This window comes from Callospermophilus lateralis, unplaced genomic scaffold (genome assembly GCF_048772815.1).
Source record: "Callospermophilus lateralis isolate mCalLat2 unplaced genomic scaffold, mCalLat2.hap1 Scaffold_101, whole genome shotgun sequence".
Classification (NCBI taxonomy): domain Eukaryota; kingdom Metazoa; phylum Chordata; class Mammalia; order Rodentia; family Sciuridae; genus Callospermophilus; species Callospermophilus lateralis.
Genome location: NW_027510272.1, coordinates 2784906 through 2809235, shown reverse-complemented (window position 1 = coordinate 2809235; position 24330 = coordinate 2784906). Strand labels below are relative to the sequence as shown.

Here is a 24330-nt window from a genome sequence, read left to right as displayed (position 1 = left end):
GGGAGATCATTTTTATGTTATCTCAAAGGATGTAAGAAAGAAGCTAACTACTATAATACTTTTTTATGGCATATTTGCTCTTACTATTATATCTGTTGGAATAATTTTTCCCCCTAAAATAAAGATGGGAAATATTTAGTTAGTAATGATAGTAGCTTTCACTTTCTACTGAGTGCTTTTTATGTACCAAATATTTTCTTGGGATATTTTAAGTATATTATCTTTTTCTTAAATAGCTCTATAAAATAAGGCATTATAACTTATTTTACAAAAAAGGAAGCTTAAACTCAGAAAAATTAATTAAATAAGCTTAAGAGTGCATAACTAGAGACTGACGTCGTAGTCTGGATTTGAACTTATCTTGTCTGACTTAAAAGCCAAGAATATTTGTAGTTTATTCACTGCTTTTACTTTTAGTGTATAGTTGGCATTATTAAAATATGATGTACAGTTTTAGAATCCATTTTTACTAAGCCCATTGTGTATTATTTTCTAAAAGGACTTTGCCTGGCTTGGTTATAGTCTAAATATCCCCATTTTTCTTAGTAATGCTCTAAATAGGTCTAAATTCTTTATCCTTAAGGCAATGGTTTTTAAATGGAAGAGGTTTTTTTTTAATGAAATCCCTGTACAAACAAAATTTTATGTGAATATCAAATAAATAAAATGTAAAAGTGTTTTTTTGTCAGACATGCCCAATATATTCCCTAAAATGACCCCATTAAATTCTGGGGAACATAGTATGAAAATCCTTATACTAACTCCCTGCATTATGTGCCCTTTCATATGAATGAGTAAAATATTATTCAAACTTAGTTGTTTCCACTTTGTACATGGCAATAAGTGGTTAAAATCACCTAAAGCTGTCAGTAGACCACTCTTCAGTTTGTTAGGTGAGAAAAGAGCTAACATTGCAGTAGACATTTTAAGTTGCAAAATAAAAAAGCATATGAGGGTATCAATTTTTGGAACAAAAAAAAGTTATTGTCAGATTTTCTTTCTTTTTTTTTAACAAATTTTAACACATTTAAGTATCCAAAAGTAATTTACTTCTGGGAACTTGGTTCAGTGTTTTCTGCTTTAAAATTTTTGGTCTGGCTTCTTTTATAATAGCAGTTTATGTATTTCTGTTTGAAGCCACATTTAGAATTTCTTGCATAGAAAGGTTATTTTACAAATTATCTTAATTCTTGGAGTTTATAATAAATGTTTATACTATTTCTGTATATGCCCTGAGTTTGGATCACTTAATTTTTGTTGTTATTTGTGTGATATGGTAATTAATTATATTATCTGTAAATTAACTCCAAAGTATTTGTACTTAGTTATGAGTAGTATTCTAGGTGTTCTAAAATATTTTTTCCACTGTTTAAATCATTGTAGGTGTGAATGAATGTTCATTTTTATCAAAACATCCTTCTGCTTCTGAAGTAAACAGTGCTAATCCAAAAAAGCCAAAGCCCTGTGAGGTTGTTTCTGGAACAAATTCTCCAGCTGAATTCCCTTCAGTTAAACCTCCTTCACTGACATCTTCCCAGGCTATGCCATCAAAAGGTAAATATGAAATCTGACATTCTATACTATAAAAATTACTATAGTATTTATACATAAATTTTAGAAATTATTATAAATTTTGAAACTATTAGTGATTATTTAATGTTCAAAAGTGATGAGTTTTGAATCATAAATGTTCTGAATTTATTTTAGGTGCAAACACCTCATCAAATCAATCTAAAAATGAAACACCTTTTCCAAGAGCTTGTCCAAAGTGCAATATTCATTTCAATCTTTTGGATCCTTTGAAAAATCACATGAAGGTAAAACTTTCAGAATTTAATTTTTATAAAGGTTGAAGCCAGGCATGGTGGCACATGATTATATTTGCAACTACTTGGGAAGATGAGGATAGAGGATTACAAGTTCAAGGCCAGTCGGGCAACATAGTGAGACTCCCCCTCTCAAAAAGGAATTTTTTGAGATTTACAGTCACTATGGTCTATCTCAATATTTAGATAAGAAATCTTCTCATAATGGAATTTCTATTTAGCTTAGATAAAAATCTGCTTTCATAGTAATTATGTAAGACTGGCATTCCTTAATCATCAGATTTAAGAAATTAAGTTCATATATTTATAATGGATGCTTATTCTTATTTTATTTTAAAAAATCAATATTTTATTGGTCACATTGTTTTTCAAATTTAGAAAACATTTGTTTAATTTTTTAATAACTTAGAAATTTTGTTACCTTATTTTCATAATCGCCAACATGTACATGCCACATTTTAATTTTTAAATGTCAGACATAAACTTCAAATGGTGAAGTGTTTCATATGAAATAATTGTTTTAACACACAGTTCAGAGCATAGTTTATATAATTCTCTTAAACTAGTTTGAGCATTTTATTATTTTAGGAGGCTCTGAAATTCAGATTTTAAGGAATTTTTTAGATTATATAAGAAAAAGAAGGGTTCTGTGGCAAAGAAGTAAGGAAAAGTTCTTGCTCACTATTTCAACGGTACAGATTTGTGGCTTTATTCTTGTTTTTCTATTCTATTCATAGCCTTCATGTCTGTTTTTACGTCAGTACATATCTTTGTTACTATAGCTGTGTAGTGTATTTTTAAGTCAGGTATTGTGATGGCTCCTACATTGTGCATTCTGCTGAGGATTGCTTTGACTATTCTAGGTCTTTTATGATTCTATACAAATTTTAGAATTTTTTTCAAGTTCTATGAATAATGTCATTGATATTTTCATAAGGATTGCATGGTACATGTAGATCACTTTTGGTGTTATAGCCATTTAAATTATATTCTCCTAATATGAACATGGGAAGCCTTCCCATGTTCCATTAGTTTTTTCTTTTTTTCCTCAAGTTCTTTATGTTTATACCTCTTTGGGGTCATTTTTATTATAGAAGTCTTTCACAGTTCTGGTTTTATTTATTCCTAGGTATTTTAGTTTTTGTTTTCTGAGACTACTGTGAATAGGATTGCTTTTTGATTTCTTTCTCAGTGAGTTTGATATTGGTGTCTAGAAAAGCTACTGATTTTTGTGTGTGCATTTTGTAAAATCTTACAAATCTGCTGAATTTGTCAGTTATAAGAGTATTTTGGTGGAGTCTAGAATTTTCTGAATATAGAATTGTGTCTGTAATCAAGGGATACATTAACTTCCTCCTATCCTATCTTTATCCCTTTTATTTCTTTCTGTTGCCTGATTGGCCTGGCTAAGGTTTTAAGTACTACTATATTGAATAAGAGTGGTGGAACATGTATGAAGGCACGAATTGGTGTCAATACACTTTATATATAACCAGAGGTATGAAAAAGTGTACTCTATATGTGTAATATGAATTGTAAGGCATTCCACTGTCATTTATAAAAAAAATTGTAATGCATTTCACTGTTGTATTTATAAAAAATTATAATTGTATTGCATTCCACTGTCATATTCAATTAAAAAAAAGATTGGTGAGAATAGGTATGCTTGTCTTATTGCTGAGTTTATTTATTTATTTATTTTAGTGTTTATTTTTTAGTTGTAGCTGAACACAATACCTCTATTTTATTTATTCATTTTTACGTGGTGCTGAGGATCAAACCCAGTGCCCCGCATGCACTACGAGAGCGTTCTACTGCTGAGCCACAACTCCAGGTCCTTGTTGCTGAGTTTAGAAAGGACACTTTCAATTTTTCTGTATTCAGTATGATGTTGGCTATGATATATATCCTTTATTATGTTAAAGTATGATTGTGTTATATATAGTTTATTCAGAGCATTTTATCATGAAGCTTTACTGAATTTTATCAAAGGTTTTTTTCTCTTATCTATGAGATCAAGTTTTTTTATCCTCTATTAATTTTTGTATTAATGTGCTATATTACATTTATTGAAATGTGTGTGTTAAACCATCCTTGCATCCCTTTCATGAAGCCAACTTGTGGACAAGCTTTTTAATGTGCCATTGAATTTGATTTGTATTTTATTGAGGATTTTGCATTTATTTGCATTTATGTTTATCAAGGATATTAGTATATAGTTTTCTCCTTTTTGTTGTGTCATTATCAGGTCTTGGTTGCAGGGTAATTCTAGCTTGGTAAGCTGAGTTTGGAAACATTTTCTTCCTTTTTTTTCTAAATAGCTTAAGAAGCATTGCTGTTCTTTAAAAGTCTGGTAAATTTCAGCATTGAATCTGTCTAGGCGTGGGCTTTTCCTTGTTTGGAGACTTTTCTCCTGCTTCAGTCACATTGCTCATTACTGATCTAATTGGATTTTTAAAATATGTGTTCAGAATCTCCTCCATTTCTTCTAGATATTCCATTTTTTTTGGGTATGTAGTTTTCCCAGATTTTCCTGAAGGATCTTCTGATTGTTGTCTTTTGTAGTATACCTTTTTCATCTCTATTTTTGTTAATTTGGGTCTTCTCTTTCTTTTGGTTAAATTTGGTAAAAGTTTTTCAATTTTATTTTTCTTTTCAAAGAAACAGCTCTTTGTTTCATTTATTTTTTCTTTTCTTTTTTTGGTACCAGGGATTGAACTCATGGGCACTCAATCACTGAGCCACATCCCTAGCCCTGTTTTGTATTTTCTTTAGAGACAGGGTCTCACTGTTGCTGAGGCTGGCTTTGAACTTGTGATGCTCCTGCCTCAGCCTCCCACGCCACTGGGGTTATAGGTGTGAGCCTCTGCACCTGGCCCCTTAGTTTATTCTTGTTTTTCAAAGACCTTGAGATTTATCTTAGGTTATTATTTGGGATCTCCTCCCCCTACCTCCCTCAATATAGCCATTCATATCTATAAACTTCCCCCAAAGTACTGTTTTCACTGTATCCCACAGGTTCTACTATATTATGTTTTCATTTTTATTTGATTCTTGGAATTTTTAAATTTCCTTCCTGATTTTTTCCATAACCTACTGTTTGTTCACCAGTGTATTTTTAGTCTCAATGTTTTGATATAATTACTGCAGTTTTTCTTGTTACAAATTTCTGGTTTCATTCCATCATGATACAATATGATACAAGTAATCATTTCAGTTTTTCTGAATTAGTTAACTCTTGCTTTATGGTCAGAAATATGATCTATTGTGTAAAAAGTTTCATGCACTGATGAAAAGAATACACGTTTTGCAGCCCTTAGATGTATATGTCTGTTAAGTTATTTGAACTATGGTATAATTCACCCCTGATGATTTTTTGGTTGATTTTATTTGGTCTGTAGGGTGAAAGTGGGAACTGCGGTTACTCATTATTAGGCCCATCTCTCCCTTTGTGTCCTGTGGTGTTTTATAAAATTGGTGCTCTTATGTTTGGTGCATATGTTTGTAATTGTTAATGTGTCTTGATGAATAATTTCCTTTATCAATATGTAATAACCTCCTTTGTTTTTTTCTGTTTTGTCATCTATGAGTATAGCTATTGCTGCTTGCTTTTGGATTTGGTTTGCTTACAGTATCATTTTCCACCCTTTCACTTTCAGTTTGTGTATGTTGTTGCCAGTGAGTTTTTTAGAATGTATATTATTTGGTCTTCTTTTTTAATCTAATGAGCTAATCTGCACCTTTTAATTGAAGAATTAAGACCATTTATGTTGAGAATTCTTATTAAAAGGTGTGTGTGCACTTTTTTCTTGTTATTCTGTAATTTTTAAAATTATTTTATTTGTGCCAAAGATTGAACTCAGGGGCATTCAACCACTGAGTCATATCCCAAGCCCTGTTTGTATTTTATTAGAGACAGAGTCTCACTGATTTGCTTAGAGTCTTGGTAAGTTGCTAAACCTGACTTTGAACACACAACCCTCCTGCCTCAGGCTGCCCAGGTGCTGGGATTACAGGCATGTGCCACCATACATGGCTAAAGTTTTTTTTTTCTTTTTTTTTTTTTTTTGAGAGAGAGAGAGAGAGAGAGAGAGAGAGAGAGAGAGAGAATTTTTTATATTTATTTTTTAGTTTTTGGAGGACACACCATCTTTGTATGTGGTGCTAAGGATGGAACCCAGGCCGAACGCATTCTAGGCGAGCGTGCTACTGCTTGAGCCACATCCCCAGCCGAGGCTGAAGTTTTTTCCTAGTTGTTTCGAATGTTCTATGTTGTGTCTTGCTCTTTTATTGATCTTAGAAATTTGATGATTTTATTAATACTGTTTGGTTCTCTCCTTTTTTTTTCTTATTAGCTGTTGTAATCTCGTCTACTGAAATTTATTTTTTCCTGTGTCATTATTTTTGTGTTAGTCTTTCTTCCTCACTTCTGTGTAGAATTCCCTTATGTATATTCTATAATGCTGATTTAGTGGTCAGGAATTCCTTTAATGTATGCTTATCATGAAAGTTCTTTATTTTTCCTTTGATTTGGGAAACTTTGCTGGGTATGGTAATTGAGTTTGACATTTATTTTTTTTTAGGCCTTGAAATACATCATTCCTTGCCCTTCTGGCCTTTTTGAGTTTCTTCTGAGAAATCCACTGTTACTCTAATGTCTTTGTCTTAAAATATGACTTGACCCTTCTTTTTTGCAGCTTTATAAATATTTTTTGTTAGGTACTTTTGGGAGTTTAAATATAATATGTTGTGGGTAAGCTTTTTTTTCTTTTCTTTTTTCTTTTTGTTATGTCTACTTGGGGTTTTTTTTGTTTTATTTTGTTTTGTTTTGATACGGGGGATTGAACTCAGAGTCACTCAACCACTGAGCCACACCCCCAGCCCAATTTTGTATTTTATTAGAGATAGGGTCTCACTGAGTTGCTTAGTGCCTTGGCAGTTGCTGATTCTGGCTTTGAACTCATGATCCTCCTATCTCAGCCTCCCAAGTTGCTGGGATTACAGGCAAGCACCATGGCGCTTGGCTAGTTGGGACTCTTTATGTCTCTTTGACCTGGATATCCATGTCTTTTCCAGGATTTGGGAAGCTATCTTCTGACATTTCGCTGAATAGACTTTCTATGCCTTCAATCTGTAGCTCTTCTCCCTCATCCTTTCTGATCATACCTGTATTTGGTTCTTTAATGGTATCCTAGAGATCTTGTATATTATGTTCATTTTTACTGATTTTTTAAAATTAGTTTCTGAATCTGATAACTCCTCAACTTTTTCTTTAAGTCTTGTTATTCTTTCTTTTGGTCTATCTAATGTTTTGGTGGGGCTTTCAAGTGAGTTTTTAAAAATCTGACTTATTGAGCTTTTCATTTCCAAGAATTCTGGTTGGTTCTGTTTCAAAATCCCTGTCTATCAAATTTCTCATTCATATCCTGCATTGGTTTCCTTAATTCATTCAGCTCTTATATCCTCTTGGAATTCATTGAACTGTTTTTAAAAAAATTATTCTTTTAATTTCTCTGTCAAGTAGTTCATCTACTTTTATATCTTTGGATTACAGATTTATTAGAGATTTATAAACCTCAGGAGCTATTCTACTGCCTTGTGCTTTCATATTTCTTGTGTTTGTATGTTGAGATTTGCTCATCCACTGGGATGGATATCTTTCACTCTTTTCCACTATTTCTTGGTGAGCCCTGGGTTACTGGGTTTCTATTTAGTATTGAATTTAATTCAATTTGTACTTCCTTGTGTACTTTCCTGTGGCTTCTTTGGCTGTGGTTAAAGATTTTTACACAATATATAATATGTCAGAGCCTAAGTGATTTATTTTCTTTATAGGACTTGCAAGAGGGTAGTCTGTCTGGTATTTCAGGCAATTTTGCTATAGACAGCAATAGATATAGAGTGTACCCTCTGTGATTACTCCTATAGTGGGAATCGAAGCCCCTATCAGGTATGTGTTGGGGGTTTCCCCTGGGCTTTGTTGATCTTGGTTGTTAACTTGGAAGCAGTTCTGCTACTGGCTGTTCCAATTGTGGTGATGTCCTGGAGCCTTTATCTTTTGTTTAGACATTCAGGGCATCTCTAGTTGTTTCATGGGGAGAAACAATGGCCAGTTACAGCTCCCTCTACTGTCACACTCACCTCCAACCCTATCAGCAATATGCTGTCTGATAGGGTATGGGAATGACAGATATTGAGGCACCATATACCATACTTATGGTGCCTATAACAGTTATGCTATTTCTTCTGTTCTTGTTATAGTAGTGAGGGTTCCCAAGAGGGACTTCAGATTCACCCACCTTGCCATGCTTGCTTGGGGACAGGTTATAGTCTGTGGGCTTTTATTCCTCCTATTCCCTAAGTTGAAGTATCTGCCAAGGTTTAAGTGTGGCCCAAGCAAGGCATAATTCCCCTCAGCTGGGTTGGGAGTGTAGCTCAGTGGCAGAGCACCCAGCTGATGTGTTCAACACAATCAGACTCAATCTCAATCACTGAAAAAGAAGAAGAGGAACAAAGAAGAAAGAAAAAATGAGGTAGATAAATAAAGTAAAATCCAAAAACTAAAAACAGTAATACCACAATAAATTAAAAGAAAGAAGAAAAATAATATTAAATAACAAACAGTTAAATAATAAAAATAGAATTAATCAAAGGGATAAAATATAGTTGGAGAAAAGTAAAATAGAAAAGGGAGAAAGGAAGAGAAGAAAAATATTTCATATTAAAAAGAGGAGAAAAATACAGGCATGGTGGCACATGCCTGTAATACCAGTGACTTGGGAGGCAGAGGTAGGAGGACCAAGATTTCAAAGCCAGCTTCAGCAATTTAGCAAGGTGCTAAGTAACTCAGTAAGACCTTGTCTCTAAATAAAACACAAACAAGGGCTGGGAATGTGGCCAAGGGGTCGAGTGTCCCCGAGTTCAGTCCCCAATATCAAAAAAATAAGAGGAAAAAAGGGAAATAAGCACAAAACAGCACATAAAAATAAGAACAACAACAAAAACTTAAGCCAGGTGTGGTGGTATATGCCTGTAATCCCAGTTATTCAGGAAGTTGAGGCAGGAGGATCACAGGTTCAAAGCCAGTATTGAAGAGAACCTGTCTGAAAAAATGAAAAGGGCTGGGGATGTAGTGCAGTTTTGAAAGTACCCCTGAGTTTAAAAAAAAAAAAAAAAGTAAAACTATGAATAAAAAAAATGAAAATTTTCTTTTCCCTCGAGTGCCCAAGTGAGAAGGAAGGATAGAAACTCTTTGACTGTACTGATCAGAGAATTTCTTTGTCTTTAGTCTGTGTGCTGCTTGGACAGAGAAAAGACTGGGGCTTACTCCTTTCTTTTGTGGTACTAGTCAGTTGACTGATGGTAGCAATTTGTGGCTTGATTCAGTTGGAATACCTCTCAGCTGCTTTGTACACCAGAATGAGCTAGTGTGGAATGCAGAGTTCCCTAGAAACAAATTCTCTCTGGAGCTATTTGTGTTATGCACTTCTAGAGCAGAGCTGATGCTGACATCATGGCATGTCAGAATGTGGAACTCCCCAAATCTTCTCTTCAGAGCTTAGTACTTGGAGGGTAGAGCTAATACTAGCTCTGTGGAGTGTCCCTGTATGCCCCCCCTCCCAAGGATGGAGAGAGGATATAGAGTCTCAAAGATCTGTGGTGGAAGGGATGGTGGTGAGTTCTGCATAATCCACAGTCCATTTTTCTGGTGTTTCCAGTCCTGGCTACATGTGACTGCTCATTCCCCAGACTCTGAGAGCTGCGTCTGGCAAACTGCCAGGTTTAATGAGAAGCACCATCTGTTACTACATATGCTGATTGCTGAAGCAGTAAGTAACCTCAGACAATAGGACCTTTTCTAAGATGGCTCCAAATTATAAAACTGAGAATATGCAAAGAAGTACAGGTGTCTTCTACAGAGCCAATTTAACATGCAAACTGTACTGTTGTTTGCTTAGCCTATATTTCTGCAGGAGGCTGGATCCTGTGCCAGTCATGTTTGTTGGGACTCTGTTTCTTCTCTACCTCTGGGGCATACTTCCCTGGGATTGGCACTGGTGCATTTTGTTTCATTCTGTCTTCCACAGTCGATTTTATTTGGGCTTCTCCAAGGCTCTATCCACAGTTGAAACCTGGTATTTTCTCATAGACATTCATCTCAGTGAGCAACTATGTTACAGTTATTTTAATTTGGTTTCAAGGAGATGCAGGCAAGTGTATAATGCCTCTAATCTACCATTTTTGGAAGATCTCTTGCTACTATGTTCTCTTAGTCATATTTATTTATTTATTTATTTATTTATTTATTTATTTATTTATTTATTTTTACTAGGTAGCAAAGTCACATTATTAAAAATTAAAAATAGGAAGGTGTGTATGGGAAGAATCTTTACCTCAGACTCTTATGACCTGGTTGCCAGTTTTATATCCTTCCTGATTTTCTTTCCACATATAGAAGTAGGCATGAATGTTCTTATTTCCCCTCTATTTTGCATACAGTCTGTATACAAAATAGAATCAGTTAAACATGCAAAACGTACACATTTCTGGGCCTGGAGAGATTGGCAACCTTATTCCATGTGTGACTTTTACATGTTATAGCATTATTTGTGATTACTTGTACTGGAAATAACCAAAATATTAAAAGATTTATGTAATGGAACACTGTAAAATTTTATGAAAGGAGGGTATCTCTATGATAGATAAAATGGGACAATGTGTAAGAAATACTATTTAACTAAATTGAATGCAATTGAATAATGTATGTGTTTATAATAATGAAGTCTCAAAGCATAGTCACAAATCTAGGAAGGAAATGTTTAAAACTGGAGAGTTTCAGGCACAGAAAGACAAATACTACATGATCTCAGGCAGTGGGCAGTTTTAAAAAGTTGATCTCATAGAAATCAAATAGACTAGATGTCATCAGAGATGGGGACAAGTAGAGGGGGAATGGAATAGAAATTGGTTGGTCACCAGGTACAGTGTTATAGTTTGATAGGCACAGCAAATTCTTATGTTCTATGGCATAATAGGGTGAGTATAATTAACAGTAATGCATTCTATATCTCATATTAGAAGAGGATTTTGATTGTGTTCACACAATTGCATCATAAAAATGTAAAAATCACATTGTTTCAAAAATGTATAAATATAATGTGTTGATCATAAAAATTAAAAAATAGAAAACTGGGGACTTTTTTTTTACTTTTTAGCTTTTATATTTTTATATTTTAGTTAAAATTTAATATAATTTCCATAAAATATTGTAATTTTTAGATCAATAATTTAAAAAAACTTAAATAGAAGTTTTTGATAAATCAAAGTTCATTATATCACAGTTAATGATTTTTTCCAATGGAAAAATATTAAAATATCCTATAATAATTTATTTGATTCCATGTGTCAAACATAAAACTAAGCTTTGAATAAATACATTATTTCATTTATTCTTTAGGAATTTCTTAAAGCTAGACATTTTTCTCATTGTATTATTAGTTAATTGGTATTCTAACCATACCTCTTATAGTAAAGCCCAAGTGCTGATGAATACTTTTTTTTCTTTAGCAAAAATGTCTGTAGGTTGTTTTCTTTACTATTAGGTAGAAATTTGAAAATACGTGTATGATATAGTAAGATATACTATAGATAGTGAGGTACACTAAAAATAATAAGTAAATTATTTGCTTGTCATATAAACTTTTCCAGAGTATTCATTATAATTTTAGTCTTTATTTACATTAGTTTTGACTGGTACATAAAGCATAAAATTTTTCATATTAATGGGGTACGATGCTTTGATATGTGTCCATTGTTTAATGTTTTACTCTGCAAACACTTATCAATTCTTTATGGTGAAAACTTTAAATTTTCTGGCTTTTTTTTTTAATTTTAGCTGTAGGTGGACACAATGTCTTTATTTTTATTTATTTATTTTTATGTGGTGCTGAGGATTGAACCCAGTGCCTCACCCGCACCAGGTGAGCACTCTACCACTGATCCATAATCTCCACTCCCTTTTTCTGGCTTTTTAAAGTGTACAGTGCATTATTGTTATCTATAGACACCCTACTATGTAATAATAGCATACCAGAACTTGTATTCCTATCTAACTGTAGTTTAGTATCCACTGATAAAACTTTTTACATATCCTTATCTTCACTTATTCTGTCCTAGATATATAATCACATCTCAATCCATATCTTTCATTACTTAGCTGATATTTGTGATACAGAAGAATCTAGCTTTCATAACTGTATCATGAATGTATCCTTAACATTTTAAAATGTTCAAAAAGTGTTTTGTTTTTGATTTTAGTGTTCAGTGTTTGTTGTTGTTTGGTTTTTGTTACTTTGTGTTTTGATACTGGGAATTGATCTCAGGGGCTCTTTACCACTGAACTACATTCCAGTTCTTTTTTTTTTTTTTTTTTTTTTTGCAACAAGGTCTCACTAAATTACAGAGGGTCTCATCTAGAAAGTAATAAGTTTCTTTTTCTTTTTCTTTTTTTTTTGATACTGGGGATTTAGGGGCACTTTACCTCTGAGCTACATCCCAGTCTATCTATCTATCTATCTATCTATCTATCTATCTATCTATCTATCTATATTAGACTAATATTTTTAACATTAATAATTTTATAGTGACATAACTTACTATAGAAAGTTTGAGTCAGTCTTCTCTAGTGTACAGTGTATTCTTTTGCCTTTATATTTGTGTCTTCCTTTGTTTTAGCACAGTTTTCCTGAATTATATTTTAAAATATTTATTCCATACAGTTGTATGTCCAAAATGAATTTTCCTTTGCATGCTATATCTGTCATTTTCTCTCTAATCCTAATCTCTCTTTTTTTAAACCTTGCTCTTCTCATTACTGGCCTCTCTTTCCCTTCTTTTATTTTGCAGTATCTGTTTACTACTATCCTTGTCTCTAATTTATCTTACCTCTCTGTTATTCATTTTTCCCTCTCCTTTTCCATTCTCCTTTTCCCTTGATGTCCTACTTTTTAATCTCTCTCTGGGATAAGGTGGGATTCTAAAGCAATTTTATTTCTGTAGAAAGGGCATGTTTTGTGTTTGTGCACAGGGAAGAGGAAGAGGAAAACTAGGTATTCAGCCTCTTTTTTTCCCCTTCTCAGAACCCAGTCTCTAAGTTTTCAGCAACATCATGCAGTGCTTTAGCATTCTTACTGGGACCAGAGATGTTAGGATCATGAAGTGTCAGACTGGTCAACAATTGTTTAAAGTCATCCAGGCTTCATGGTAGAGATGACAGATTTCCAGGTCTAAGAGATGACCTGTTGTTGGTGAGGGGTTACTGTGAGGGCTGGGGTTGTGGCTCACTGTAGAGCACTCATATATCACGTATGAAGCACTGGGTTCGATCCTCAGCACCACATAAAAATAAATTTAAAAAAAGGTATAGTTTCCAACTACAATTTAAAAACAAATTTTTAAAGTTGTTGTGAACAAGATTTGTATGTTAATTTTTAAAAATCTGATCCTGTCTTTTGTGTAAAAGAAAAAAAAAAGAACAGCAAGTAATTGATTATATGATATATATATATATATATATATATATATATATATATATATATATATATTGTAATTTATTACTCTAGGTCAACTTTAATTTCAAATTAGACATTTCTGGAGAATATAAACCTTGCAACATACTCTCTCATAAACTATTTTGTAGATTTCAGAAAATAATCAGGTGCTAAATATGACTCAGAATAACTTCTACTAAATGCCAGATTTTGTGTTTGGGACACAAAATAATCTGCATTTCTTATTAGGAAGACTTTTCTCTTTTATTTATTTTTGTGCATTATAACTTCTCATTGTTTGAGATCTTTCTCCAAGGAATCCTTCAAATAAGTGAAGAGTTTTGTTTGTCAAAATGGTGCCAGTGATACATATTAGTAGTAGTAAGAAGATACACATTTTGAGTAATTTTTCTAATAATGCTAGTTGTTTTATTCCCTACCATGTTTTTCTTCATTTATCCTTAAAGTAGAAAGTAGCATTTTTTAAAAAGAAGGAACTTAGTCTTGTAAAACTCCTTAGAAATAGTCTGAATTTCCTAAGTTTGAGCTCTCAGATATTATGTAATATTGCAAGAAGAATATAGGAACATAAATAGCAAAACCTTTCTTACCTCCCTTTTTATGTTGTATTTCTATTTCAATTATAATTTATTCTGAATGGAAGACTACAGAGATTCATGTTGTATTAGAGAACTAATCTATTTGTCCTAATTTTGCATGTGGGTGAAACCTCAACTCCTTAACATAAGTTAGTTATACCACTTATTTGTGGCCCATTTTACTTAGTATTTTTTTTCTTTGTATCTATTTTAGATTGTGTGTGTGTGTGTGTGTGTGTGTGTGTGTGTTTTCTTTTCAGATTTATAAATTGATAAGTAAAACAAAATAAGTAAAATGCAACCTTGAAAGAAATGTTATAAGTCTGTCTTGGACCAGAAAGGCCCTCTGTCCCTTGTAATACAGAGTGTTCCACCAGTTGTCTAACATTTCACATGTGGTATAAGTGGGTGTTGTTATCTTAGAAATGAAATAGGTGTATTAAGAGTTTAAAATTTTCTTATGTTGATGCCAGTTTAACACATAACACATATAGAAAACACTTAAGTTGTAAAAGAATTACCGCTTGTTAAAAAATATAACTTCTAGGTCTGGGGCTCTAACTCAGTGGCAGATCTCTTGCATAGCATGTATGAGGCACTTGGTTCGATCCTTAGCACCACGTAAAAATAAACAAAAAATAAAGGCATGCTGTCCATCTACAACTATCAAAAAAAAATAGATAATATATTAACTTCTAGGCCCTATCTCTGGACATTGTAGCTTAGTTGTTCTGAAGTGAGGCCCAGGAATTAGCATTTTAACAAATATTATAATGCACATCTTCCTGAGCTTGCCCTTTAAGTAAAAACTATACAACTGAATGTTATGTGCAATAAATAAATAAAAGATAGAATTAGTTCTATCTTGTTGAAAAAGAAAAGGAAAAGCTCACATATGAACAAATTCCATATTAAAATCATTTTATGTGACATTGTGATTTTACTCCCGAAGAGATAAGTTTCCTCTTCAGATATTTAGCATTCTAGGTTTTAAGATGTAAAAACACTTTTCTTTTATACCTAATGTAAAAAAGTGGATTTTTTTCTTTTCTTTCTTTCTTTTTTTTTTTTAAGAAGGAAGATTAGTCTTATATATCTTTGCATTCAATACTTTTTCTAGTACCTTGAGTCTAAGAAATAGCAGGTTAGTAGGGTCAAAGTCTAGTTCCATTAAGGTCTTACAAAATTTTTTTGTGTTACTTGATAATTAAAAATATACATCAAGGCAAATGAAATATTTCTTTATGTACTCTCGAAATAGATGTGAAATGAATAATTTTGGACCAAGCAACAAATTATTATTAAATAGTTACACCTGAGTAGATAAATTGCAAAGGAGTGGTTATTACATCTATAGCCAAGTCCTGTTTAAGGGTTTTCATTTCTTTTTGAAAAAATTTTTTTTTTGTTTATTAAGACAATAGTGTTTGTCATTTGACATTTTTAGAATATGTATATGCACCACAAATTTTTGGTGACTATTTTTCCAGATGTATTACCAAGCAGAGTTTTACATAGCCTGACCTTACTTGTAACCACAGAATAATTTTTGCTTTTTTTTTTTTTAAACAAGGCTTCTAATTTTTTTCTTTCTCAGCATTGTTGTCCAGAAATGATAAATAACTTTTTGGGACTGGCTAAAACAGAATTTTCAAATACAGCAAATACAAATAAGACTATTGATTCAGAGAAAGGAAAATTGATCATATTAGTTAATGACTTTTATTATGGAAAACATGAAGAAGATGCCCAGGAAGAACAGAAGACTCACACAACCTTTAAACGCTTCAGTTGCTTGAAAATTCTAAAAAATAATATTAGGTATGTAAATATTTATTTTTATTTCTATTTGAAAATTGAAATGCTACAAATATAAATGTTGTATCTTTAGGTTACATTTTCCTTTGCTATTCTAGATAAACAATTCTAATACTTTCTACTATAGACAAAGGCAGACTTTTTGTTTGTTTGTTCGTTGTTGAAAAGCTTTTGTCATTTCTTGTATTTTAGAATTTGACACCAGGATCTACTTATTTGTATTTCTTTCACATTTCTTAAGATGTACAAAGTTTATTTTAACTTAAAAGAAAAAAATAAGTTCATTTTGTTTTAGCAGTGAATCTTTTAGGTAGTTTACATTTTATTTTTCTTCAGTTATAGGAGAAAGCACTTCAAAAGTGTCCAGTTTTGAACTTCTTTATGCTAATCTTAATGCTCAAAGCTTTCAATTCATATTAAGAACATTTACCTAGTGGGAAAAGTGATCTATTTGAGGGGATGGGGTTACTAGGGATTCAATTCAGGGACACTCAACCACTGAGCCACATCCCCAGCCCTATTTTGTATTTTATTTAGAGATAGTGTCTCACTGAGTTGCTTAACACCTCGCTTTTGCTGAGCCTGGCTCTGAACTCGGGATCCTCCTGCTTCAGCCTCCCAAGCCTCTGGGATGATAGGCATGTGCCACCAAGCCCAGCCAAAAGCAATGTGTTTTAAAGATATACCATTTCTAGGAGATGTGTCTGCTTTGATTTTATAATTTGACACCTTTAACAATTAGAGATTTCATTCACAATGAAATTTTGAAGAGGTGTACACAAATGTTTTAAATTTTAGAAACTTACTTTGGAATTTTTGCATTACATGATATACTATAAAGATATCTTATGTACGTGAGTAACAAGAATAAAATAACAAGATATATTGAATGGTATTTTTCATTGATTATATGGCATGACATTTATAGTATATAAGGTTACTTTCTACAATTTCATTATAAAAATTTTCAAATACTTATCAAAAATTTAAGTCTTATTGGACACTTCTACACTTACAACTTTTATTTTATTCTTAATATTTTACTGTACTTGCTTTATCATATTTTTCTTCCTTTGGACTATCTGACTTTTAAATTAATTTCAAAGTAAGTTGCAGATATCAGTGTACTTAGACAAGATATGTGTGTGTTTGTGTATACAAACATACATATATATGTGTATATTCCATTTACTCTTTATAACTATCACCTGTAGCATTTTTAAGCATGTACTTACACGTCTGGGCCCAGCATTTATTTGTTTTCTTGTCTTCTATGATATGCTCCTATAATAATCATTAATGGTTGCTTTATGGTAGAACTTTTTCCAAGTTCTTTCCCATATCTTATATCATATGAATTTTCTCATTGTTTTACCTCCTTTGTGACACTGTTAACTGCCATCAAGAACTAGTGGTCCCCATTCTTTAACAAAGGGGAAGTTGTGCTTTGACATATAACACTGAAACAGTACTATAATAGAACTCTACCACCTATTTACATATTTTTACCATTTTAATAGTAAAATATGTCAGAAATCATGTTAATAGATGCAATGAGGGCTGGGGTTGTGGCTCAGTGGTAGAGTGCTTGCCTAGCACCTGTGAGGCCCTGGGTTCTGTCCTCAGCACCACATAAAAATAAATAAATAAATAAAAAGTATTGTGTCCAACTACAACTAAAAATATATATATTTAAAAAATAGATGCAATGATAAGCATGGAAGTGTGATTAACTGATTTAAGCTCCTTGTTCAAATTAAATATGACACATATCATATTACAAATTATTTGAGCAACAAGTTGTTTTTTTTTTGCTTTTAAGATTAGCCATTTCCATTTCATATCAAACATGAAAATGGGAAATTCCTTTTTTCAGGAATTATTTCAGGAGACATAGGTCTATGTTATCAGAATATTTAGAAATTTTCAGCATGCTCCGTTTGATAACATCCAGTGATTAAACATTTAAAATATATTGGTTATCTGATAAATGTAACCTTAAAGTAAAGTACCTCATAACCAAAATTATGTGTATTATATAACATTGCTTTTAATTTTTCCAGTAAAGCTGGGAAGGCAAATTATTTTTCAAGGATGGTAAGAAACAAACAGCTCAAGATTTCTACTCTGTTCTGTTATTATCATACTGTGATATTAGTATTTTACCCCTTACTCATCAATAAAAATAGGTATATTTCATTCTGTGAACATGATTCCAAAAAATTTGCCCTTTTAGTTTCTCCCATTTCCATCTGTTCATTTGAAAAATATGAACTCCAGATTGGGCTTATTTAATAATTGAGAAAAATAACTAGCTGATTAAAGGATCCTTTATATAAATATACTTAAGTGCTTATGATTTTGAGCTAAAAGATATTGGCTTTGCATATGTAAATACTTAACCAAGACTAGGACTTTTCTGGTAGGTGTTGTAGAGCTTGTGTTAAAGCCAAAGAAGAAAGATATTTTAAGGTGTATCATAACTTGCTGTAAAGAGTAGTGTGGTAGAGGTGTAAAAAAAGAGATATATGTTATAACCTTCTTGATGATAGTTATCCAGATTGATGACATTATCATCAATGTTAATAGTTGCAAGATTATTTCTTATATGGCTTCAAAATGAGTAATTGTAAATAGCTGACCAGTCCAAAAATTGTTGTTTTGATTGAATAACTTTTATTTTCAAATTCAGCAAAAAGCTTCAGTAAGCTCTTCTAAATAAGTATTCTCATTTATACACACTCTCTGCTGTTGAAGGTCATAGTTTCTTTTCATAAGGAGCCTTTTAGGGAAGCTGAAATAGCAGAATGTAAAACTGAAAAATGGAGCTTTTTTATAAAGGGCACAGTCTGCAAGTTAAAATGAACAGTATGTGCTAACAGTAAGCCAGTATCATTAAAAAAAAAGTTCTTGTAATTTTAAGCATTAAAATTGCTATTACATGCATTTAGAAACCAAGACACAAGTAAAAATACCAGTAATTTGTCTTTTAAGCAGCTGGAATCTATTATATGTCTTCACAGTCTTAAAAGATTTCTCTCATGACTCTAGCTGCTTTTGGTGCTAGGGTTTCCTTTCTTTCAGTGTTTTATTTTAAACTAAAAATAGTATTTAAGGTATAAAAAACAAGCCTGCTCTTTTACCTTAAATTTTTAAAAATAATCTGAAGTAATGATTGAGTTAGAAAATGAGTGATATTTTGATTATTTTGAAATAAATTTGAAAAAATTCACTGAAAAGGCAATATTTAAAATATACTCTTTTCTAGAGGACTTTTAAGACATTTTGGATTTTGAGTAATACTTGGTATTTTTGAGATTAAGACTCAGAGATTGGTGAGATTTTGTTTTTAAATCTGAATTTTTGCACCTGTTGACAATCATTTATAGGTTTATGAACCACATGAAACATCATTTGGAACTTGAGAAGCAGAGCAGTGAAAGCTGGGAAAACCACACCACCTGCCAGCACTGCTACCATCAGTTTCCCACACCATTTCAGCTGCAGTGTCACATTGAAAGTACACATACGCCCCATGAATTTTCTAGTAAGTTGCAGTTTCATTTAAATGTTGAATATTATTGAATTTGAAGATAGAAACTCTGAGAAAACCTGAGTAACTCTGTAAGAAAAATAAGAAATAGACTCTGGAATTTGGGGGCAAAATGGAAAAATTAAGTTTTAACTTTTAGAAATTTTGAAATAAAATTCGTTACTAAAATTAAAGTCCCTCTGGCAAGTAATTCATTATAGTAATTTCCTTGGCATAATCTGGGCAATACATATTGGGGATTCAGAAGCCTCAAATCATATATATCAAATGCAAAATCAGTGTTCTTCATTTAAACTTTAAGTAACTACGGTTGTAGTTAAAATCAGATTTTGAAGCTAAGTAGCTTGAGTTTAAATACCAGATCCTCCTTTTGTTATAGCTATAAGAATTGAGACATGAACTCTTGAAAAATGAGGATAATAGAAATGCCTTCCTCATATGCTGTTATAGGAATCAAGTGAGTTAATTGAGGTGAAGTGTTTAGGAATGTGCTTGGCAACCAGTTAACAAACTATATGATTGATCACTTCTGCTGCTGCTGCTGTTACTACCACTATTTATATAAATTTGTAAAATAATTTTTTATATCTTAAAATGTAATACCGTTTCCCCCCTCTCACTTTTAGCCATTTGTAAAATCTGTGAATTATCATTTGAAACAGAACATGTTCTTTTACAACATATGAAGGATAATCATAAACCCGGTGAAATGCCATATATCTGCCAGGTACATACACATTTTTATTGTGTTCTTTTAAGTGGTGTGTTTGTGTTTTAACTACAAGATTTAAGCCCATTAACCCAGAGGTCAATACATTTTTTTCAGGAAATATTTCAGGTTTTGATGGTTTACTGTCATTGTTGGAAATTAGCAACTCTGCCATAGTAGTACAAGGGCATGTTCCAGTAAAATTTTATATATAGACATTGAAATTTGATTCCATAGAACTTTCATGTGTCATAAAATATATCAGTGTTTTATTCTTTAATCATTTAGGTAAATTGGTTACCAAAATTAAAGTCCCTCTTATAAATAATTTATTAGTGGAAGGCATAACTCATTCATTATATGAGGGGTAGGCAGTGAGCTGCATTTGGCCCACAGACTGTTGCTTGCTTACATCTGTGGTAGTCAAAGAAGAGCCCAGCTAGAAATACAGATGGACATGTCTTACCATATAGGGAAGAATGTAGGTGTATACAAGGGAAATTTGAAATGCTGTTAGTTATAAAGAACCCTAGCTAATGTTTTGTGACCAGTATTTTTCCAGAATTTGAAGGAATAGGAAGACAAAAAAATAAAAGATTGATTGCCACCACCATAGTGTGGGGTCCATTTACAATCTAAAGAAGAGTGCTGTTTTTGTAGCAGAAAAAGCACTTTATAGGACAGGAGGTGCCAAAATTTGAAAATTTCAGTCAAGGCAGTGATAGATGAACGATCTGCTAAAAAGCACATAACCTAGTTATGTTTTGAGAAGAATTCTTTAATTTTGAAAGATAATTTCTGGTTTTTTTTTTTTTTTTGGTGCTTCTGTTAGTGGAATTTTTGGGTGTATAGGCATCAGCAAGAGTAGTAGTACACAGTGTTCTTCTAAACAAATGATCCATAATTTGCTTTGTAATTGCACATCAGTTATAAATTTTTGAATCAAACAAAACCTTCTTTCTATTTCTAGGTTTGCAATTATAGATCATCATCATTTTCTGATGTGGAAACTCACTTTAGAACATCCCATGAAAACACTAAGAACTTGCTGTGTCCTTTCTGCCTCAAAATTATTAAAATCGCAACACCCTATATGCATCATTATATGAAACATCAGGTGAGATTTTCTAATTCCCGTTTGTTCATATTATCTTAGTGAAAAAACAGGTTAAGTATTGAAACACTGATTAGTTTTATTCTGCAAATGAAGCAGAGTTGTTCCAAATAACCCAATTAAATTTATAATTTATGTTGAATTATTTGTGAAACTTCCAGTTCTTTCCTTATCTCCTTTCCAGTGATGGTGTAGACCATAAATAAAGACCATAAATAAAATTGTGAAAAATGATTAGAAATAGGCAACCAAGGATTGAGGGGGAAAAAAAACAAGAGAGAAGGTGAGTGAAATAAGCAAGTGGCAGATAGTAAGGTCCTAAGAGTAGATCTGGGAATGATTTTGAAGGAGTTTTCAAGAAACAGGATGGGGGGAATGAACTGAGGAAAAAAAAAGATTGTGGATACATACCTTGTTTTCCTATTCCTTTTCAAACTTTATTTCCACTTTCTAAAGCTCTGTTATTATGAGAAAATGTGTTTTCATTGACCTAGGTTCATCCTTCACAGCTACAAGGCAAAGGAAGCTGTTGATGGATTGATGTATGAATTCTGCCAGAGAACTGTGTTTAGATCCTAACTTCTTTCCTGGATTACTTCTGCCAGTTCTGCTGTGTAATTTTTGGAACTCAGCATTAGTGCTTGGAATTCTGATGTTATGCTTATTGTGTTTTTTTTTTCCTGAAGCACTTAAATTATCCCTGTTTATGCTAAAAATGTTGATACACCAGTGTTTTTGTCAAAATCAGAACCTAATGGATTTATTGCACCTGATCATATAATCAGGTTTTTCCAACTCATTAAGCATTTCCGTATTATGAATTAAACTGGCACACCAATTTATTCACCATTGGTACTCACCTTGCTATGAGATGCAGTTGTTAGATAATCATGAAATCAGGTAGTAATTTTTAATTGGGAAAGATGATAAAAGTAGCATTTCCAAATGAATTTGGGATCGCTGGTGTTGTGACTGGGATACCACTCATCCTTGAGACGTTCTGGAAAGATCTTTTATTTAATGGTCCCCCAACAGTATTCCAACAGGTGTTAATAGGGGTTCTCCCAGTATTGTCACTGGTAAATCAATTTGGTAAATGCCTGGATTTAAAAAATTAAACAGTTTTGTTTGTCTGTTTATTAAAACAGGACTTCTCAGAGCTTTTAATATGCTAATGGACATTGTAAATCTCCAAGCAAAAGATATAGTATGTATCATTTCCCAAACTTATTTGACCACTGAACACTTTATTTGAACATACCTATTAACATTTCTTGATAAAGAGTTTGGGAAACATTGTCCTTCGTATTCTGTATTTCATCTTTAGCCTTTAATTTTAAAAGGGAGAGTAAGGTATAAACTATTTTATTTTGAGGCTTTTTAATGTAACTTTCCCCAGATGCTTTACTAAGCTCTACATTGAGTTATAGACATGAAAATAATGATAAGATGTGTGGATCCAGTGTGTGGGGTGTACAATGTATTCTATTTATTTTTTGTGGTGTAGGGCATTGAATGCAGGACTTTGCACATGCTGAGCATGTGCTACTAAGTTGTGTCACAAGCCTAGGCTATGTTATTTAAAATCAAACCTTCATGCCTGGAGCCATCTTGACTTGCCATGGGTTCCTAACTTTTAAATTTTTTTTTGTTTGGGTGTGACTGGGAAGTAGATAGCCAGCAGTAAAGATAGGGCAATCTATTAGTAAGAAAGAAGGATCATCAGGCATCCTCCAATGTATTTATAATATGTATACTTATTTATGAAAGACTGGGAAACCTTCACTGAGTAGAATTATAAACTTTTAACAGATGACAGTACAATATCAGGTAATAAAAATTGTTGATTCTGTGTCTCATTTTATTATGTTGAAGACCTCACTTGTAATTGTTTCTTTAAAAGATTATATTGTTATGTCTTGAGTAATTTTAGAGCAAACAACCGAGTTTATATGACTTTTATAAAATAATTTAAGAATTTCTGATATATTAAAAAAGCTTATTAGATAAAACAATAAGCAGTTAACATATAGTAATCACCATATGGTATCAGGGTACTTAATCCTCACAACCTATATATGTTTTATAAATGAGGAAACAGGGTTTTAGTGAAAGTAACTTGCCTAATGTTGCATTGTCTCATAAAAGGCAAAGACAGAACATGACTTTAGAGCACTAGTTTTTACTGCTGTCACAGAGTTGATTTTACATTGGCATTAGATCTAAAGGTAGAAATTACATATAGTAAGAATTACCCTTAAATCCCTCAAGACTATCAAAAAATTCAGTACAGTTATTTTTCTATACTCTGAATAGATCATTATATCTTTGATTGAACATTGTTGTTATTAAAAACTGTGATACCGTATCTTCATCACCCTTAGCACATTAAAATGCATATGTACATAACATCAGAGATGTATAAGACTTGAGTCCACCTCAGGGAATTATAGATTGATGTTTCCTGTCTCAGGATTTTGGATAAATATGCATTTAATGAAGTAGCAGTCATTTGAACTAGTTAAATTGTACCTGCCGCTCATGTATTTTTCTGCATTAGTCTCTTGCTTTCTGCTTCACTATTTAGTCATCCAACATATATTTATTTAGGATGCCTTACTGTATGTCAGGAACTGTTTTAGGTATTATATAGCAGTGTGATTTAGGAATTGGTACTGTAATGGAGAAAGACAATAAATTTGTGTGAATGTGTGTTTGTATATGCTGGTGATAAGTATTGTGGGTAGGAAATAAATGTGGAAAATAAGGAGTGCCAAGCACTGGGGAGGAGGGTTTGCTCTTTTATATACAGCATGGGCATTAAAGGGCCTCTTCAAAGGAAATTAAGGAGTAAGCCATGTGGGAGAGGTAACATTATGTAGGCAATGAAGTGATTATAAACCAGAGTTACTAATAAGATTGGCAAGGAGGCCATTGAAGCTGGAGCAGAGTTAACTAATAGAAGGATGAATTGTAGGAGATAAGGTTGTAGCAATAGAATGCAGGCCAATTTGTGTGGACCCAGAGTCAGGACTTTGGAAAGCTCCTGGAAGGTTTTAAGTGAGAGACCTAGCATATTTCAAGAATTACCGACAACCATGGAGAGAATAGATCACAGGGCAGAAAAAGACATGAAAGAAAGATAGAAGTTTTATTGTTTTT

General features: G+C 32.5%; 1 pseudogene; it reads left to right on the top strand.

Annotated features, from left to right (window-relative positions):
• The window catches only part of LOC143639943 (zinc finger protein 280D-like), a 54402-nt pseudogene that overhangs the window by 12700 nt on the left and 17372 nt on the right, over window positions 1-24330 (top strand).